This window comes from Schistocerca nitens, chromosome 7 (genome assembly GCF_023898315.1).
Source record: "Schistocerca nitens isolate TAMUIC-IGC-003100 chromosome 7, iqSchNite1.1, whole genome shotgun sequence".
NCBI lineage: Eukaryota > Metazoa > Arthropoda > Insecta > Orthoptera > Acrididae > Schistocerca > Schistocerca nitens.
Genome location: NC_064620.1, coordinates 307,817,972 through 307,822,971, shown reverse-complemented (window position 1 = coordinate 307,822,971; position 5,000 = coordinate 307,817,972). Strand labels below are relative to the sequence as shown.

The following is a 5,000-nucleotide window of genomic DNA, read 5'->3' as shown; positions in this document are numbered from 1 at the left end:
GCCAACCACACAGCATCGCCACCTATGAAAATACGACGAAACCACATGCAATACAGCCATCTACGCGAATCTGGCAACACTACATCCACCATGTCGAGCGCACCACAAACAATAACGCCATCTAGGCCTCCTGCAACGGCGATACCGCCATCTATGAGACGCCAAGCTGAATACGACATCGATGGGCGCACAGTACACATTGTCCGACGCCACCCACAAAGACGGCATCCTCTGTCCACCACGAAGTCGTCGACCGACAATCACGCCACCCGCACCCGTACGTGCCCCACCCCACCCACCAAAATCGCAAGTCCAGCGGATGAACGGCGGACGTTTCCCGCACTCGTAAGTTGCAATCCACACCTATATCTTGCGTTTCATGAAGAGTTTTATCCAATATTCGACATTCCCGCTGTCCCTAAACGTGCTCTAAGTCTGTGCGCGACCGCGTCGCTCACTGTACGGATTCCGATGCTGAGCGATCAGCTATGGGCCGCCCCATCCACGTCGGTCCCCGTGGGCGTTGCACTCGCAGTCGCAAAGACTCTGGGCAATGGCTATGTGCGCTCCGCAATATATTACTGGGACGAGTAATGAGGGTCCGAGCCCCCAGTGTGGGGAAAGTGTTTCGCAGCCCTGACCCACCGGCACGGTGTTGCGTCCCCCACCTCAAACATGTGACGTAGTCACACCACCGGTTTTGACTAATAGACAGAATGTTTATAATCATATGCCATACACCGGGGGACGATGCCGCGAGGTGTAGCTAGCTAGTGCAGTCGCACCGCTACTACTGTACAGAGATAGAACAGGCATTGACTATACATACATTAAGCTTATACACGGCGGTGCTTAGTAATACGCGCAGTCATCGGAATATAGATAACACATACAACTGTCCCTATACATGCTGAACGTCTGTGCACACAATGTCAACCACACGTCACCCACACACTCCATCACCCACTAGTCTATGCCTGTAACAGACGCAGACACAACATCTAAGTACCAGCATGGAACAACATCCAGTGCATCCTCTCGGCCACAGTACACCATCCACACTATGATAACCAGACCGGGACGTCGAACCAGAAAACTGAATATCCCACTCTTCCTACAACCACCATTGCTCAGATACGCCACCAACACCCACACATGTCCTACACAGGGGTGCACCCAACAGCACCACACTGCCGCATCTCACAGCACATAAACAATGGCAGGAATGAAAGACACAGGTGTGCCACTCCTTTGCCACAAACACAGAACGGGCGCGCCACCTGCCATGAGCCACAAGTGCAACTGACGTGACATATCTGATAGTGCCTCAGGCGTCCACTTACTACCATCACTATCAACGAACCTCGCCACCCCACCCCCCCCCCCCACACACACCATCCCTTAACCCAACTTCTGCCTTAACCTAACCCAACTTCTGCCTTAACCTAACCCAACTTCTGCCTTAACCTAACCCAACTTCTGCCTTAACCTAACCCAACTTCTGCCTTAACCTAACCCAACTTCTGCCTTAACCTAACCCAACTTCTGCCTTAACCTAACCCAACTTCTGCCTTAACCTAACCCAACTTCTGCCTTAACCTAACCCAACTTCTGCCTTAACCTAACCCAACTTCTGCCTTAACCTAACCCAACTTCTGCCTTAACCTAACCCAACTTCTGCCTTAACCTAACCCAACTTCTGCCTTAACCTAACCCAACTTCTGCCTTAACCTAACCCAACTTCTGCCTTAACCTAACCCAACTTCTGCCTTAACCTAACCCAACTTCTGCCTTAACCTAACCCAAGTTGCGCCCTAACCTAACCCAAGTTGCGCCCTAACCTAACCCACGTTGCGCCCGAACCTAACCCACGTTGCGCCCTAACCTAACCCACGTTGCGCCCTAACCTAACCCACGTTGCGCCCTAACCTAACCCACGTTGCGCCCTAACCTAACCCACGTTGCGCCCTAACCTAACCCACGTTGCGCCCTAACCTAACCCACGTTGCGCCCTAACCTAACCCACGTTGCGCCCTAACCTAACCCACGTTGCGCCCTAACCTAACCCACGTTGCGCCCTAACCTAACCCACGTTGCGCCTTAACCTAACCCACGTTGCGCCTTAACCTAACCCACGTTGCGCCTTAACCTAACCCACGTTGCGCCTTAACCTAACCCACGTTGCGCCTTAACCTAACCCACGTTGCGCCTTAACCTAACCCACGTTGCGCCTTAACCTAACCCACGTTGCGCCTTAACCTAACCCACGTTGCGCCTTAACCTAACCCACGTTGCGCCTTAACCTAACCCACGTTGCGCCTTAACCTAACCCACGTTGCGCCTTAACCTAACCCACGTTGCGCCTTAACCTAACCCACGTTGCGCCTTAACCTAACCCACGTTGCGCCTTAACCTAACCCACGTTGCGCCTTAACCTAACCCACGTTGCGCCTTAACCTAACCCACGTTGCGCCTTAACCTAACCCACGTTGCGCCTTAACCTAACCCAAGTTGCGCCTTAACCTAACCCAAGTTGCGCCTTAACCTAACCCAAGTTGCGCCTTAACCTAACCCAAGTTGCGCCTTAACCTAACCCAAGTTGCGCCTTAACCTAACCCAAGTTGCGCCTTAACCTAACCCAAGTTGCGCCTTAACCTAACCCAAGTTGCGCCTTAACCTAACCCAAGTTGCGCCTTAACCTAACCCAAGTTGCGCCTTAACCTAACCCACGTTGCGCCTTAACCTAACCCACGTTGCGCCCTAACCTAACCCACGTTGCGCCTTAACCTGCCCTGTAATTGTTAGTTATATGAATCTAGGAATTCGTGTAGCGTTGCCTAATTGCAACCATCTCAACATAGTTCACTTCGCGCACACTGTGGTGTTCTGCGTATTGATTCATTTTACGGTGCGTACCCTCACATCTTGCGAGTGTTGCTTACTTTCCACATGGTCCCGCTATCCACTGTATTGTGTACTGCAATAGGACGTATATCGCCCCCGCCCCCCCCCCCTCCCCTCCTGTCACCTCTAGCTCGTCGGTCAGGAGTTCGCGTGTTGAATGCGCTTCGCAGCTGTGCAATGGCATTCGCATACGTACGCTGGCCACCTTCCACGTGTTCTTTCGTGCACACGTCGCAGCGTGTATGTATGCTGATGGAGTGCGTCGTGACACACAACATCCAGGCATGCAAGACTCGTAGAAGTCGCAAATGTAGATGGATGTCTACGTTTGCTGCCCAAGTTACGCAAATGAACTGGAAATCCGTTGTTGCGCGGTTGTTCGCGCTGGAGGTGAATCGTTGATATCGACGATCGGTACAGGTATTAACCGGTTGCTTCAGCGACACCCGTCATACCCACGAACGTGAGTGGGCATGTGGGTATGAAGCGATACGCGGCGGTGGCTGGGTGGGACCGTCCCCGGCCGGTGAGGGGGGGGCGCCCGGCGTGCTGGCCGCGCGCTGCGTGGGCGCACGCGCGGCAGCCGGCTGGTGGGGGCGCCCAGTGGCAGGCGCGCCGGCTGACGGACGCGGCAGGCGGCGCATCTGCGTGCCGGCGCACCCAGCGCGCGGCGCCGTGCGGCCAAAGTGGGTCCTCCCGGGCCCGGTGCGAAGCGCGGTGGACATCTGCAGTGTGCTGGTCCGATTGAGGACTGTGTGCGTTGAGGATGCGCCGCCGCCCGGCACTCGGCGCCGCGACGCCGTCTGCTGCTCGGTCGCCCCCGCGGTTCTCGCAGGTGGTTTGTATCGCAGCTGTGCGGATGTGTTGGCGCGTGCGCTGTGCTGGGAGAGTTCGCTTTGGCACCCAAGTGGGGCTCTGCCCCTCTGTGGCGCTGGCGTTGGAGCTGCCCGGTCACTGTTTGTGGCCGCGTGTTGTCTCCCGCCGGCAACACCACGACAGCACGCTCCCGGGCCTCTGTCGGCAGCGGCAAGCTCAGTTGGGAGCACGGGTGGTCGCACTGAAAGCGTCTACTCGCCTATCTCCGGGCGATTGCGCCTCTCTCGAACCCGACCAAGTACTTAGGACGGCGCTGCGCGCCGCCGGGACCTGAGAGGGTTTCGAGGTGTATCGTGCAGGGGAGCCCAGCCTCCTCCTGTTTGCAGAATAATTGAGCGGACGCTTGCGTGTTCGCGCGGGCCCCCGGGACACACTCCCGGGCGGCCGGCTGCTCAGCTCTAGTTGACGCAGCTCCCTGGTTGATCCTGCCAGTAGTCATATGCTTGTCTCAAAGATTAAGCCATGCATGTCTCAGTACAAGCCGCATTAAGGTGAAACCGCGAATGGCTCATTAAATCAGTTATGGTTCCTTAGATCGTACCCACGTTACTTGGATAACTGTGGTAATTCTAGAGCTAATACATGCAAACAGAGTCCCGACCAGAGATGGAAGGGACGCTTTTATTAGATCAAAACCAATCGGTCGGCTCGTCCGGTCCGTTTGCCTTGGTGACTCTGAATAACTTTGGGCTGATCGCACGGTCTTCGTACCGGCGACGCATCTTTCAAATGTCTGCCTTATCAACTGTCGATGGTAGGTTCTGCGCCTACCATGGTTGTAACGGGTAACGGGGAATCAGGGTTCGATTCCGGAGAGGGAGCCTGAGAAACGGCTACCACATCCAAGGAAGGCAGCAGGCGCGCAAATTACCCACTCCCGGCACGGGGAGGTAGTGACGAAAAATAACGATACGGGACTCATCCGAGGCCCCGTAATCGGAATGAGTACACTTTAAATCCTTTAACGAGTATCTATTGGAGGGCAAGTCTGGTGCCAGCAGCCGCGGTAATTCCAGCTCCAATAGCGTATATTAAAGTTGTTGCGGTTAAAAAGCTCGTAGTTGGATTTGTGTCCCACGCTGTTGGTTCACCGCCCGTCGGTGTTTAACTGGCATGTATCGTGGGACGTCCTGCCGGTGGGGCGAGCCGAAGGCGTGCGACCGCCTCGTGCGTGCTCGTGCGTCCCGAGGCGGACCCCGTTGAAATCCTACCAGGGTGCT

The 5,000-nt window shown here is 55.5% G+C and overlaps 1 non-coding gene across 1 annotated transcript in view; it reads left to right on the top strand.

The window, feature by feature from the left end:
* Window positions 1-4,192: 4,192 nt before the first annotated feature.
* The window catches only part of LOC126196975 (small subunit ribosomal RNA), a 1,909-nt gene continuing 1,101 nt past the window's right edge, over window positions 4,193-5,000 (top strand). Inside the window, exon 1 of the ribosomal RNA XR_007539391.1 lies at window positions 4,193-5,000. This exon is cut by the window's right edge and continues 1,101 nt beyond it. This is a non-coding gene — a ribosomal RNA (small subunit ribosomal RNA).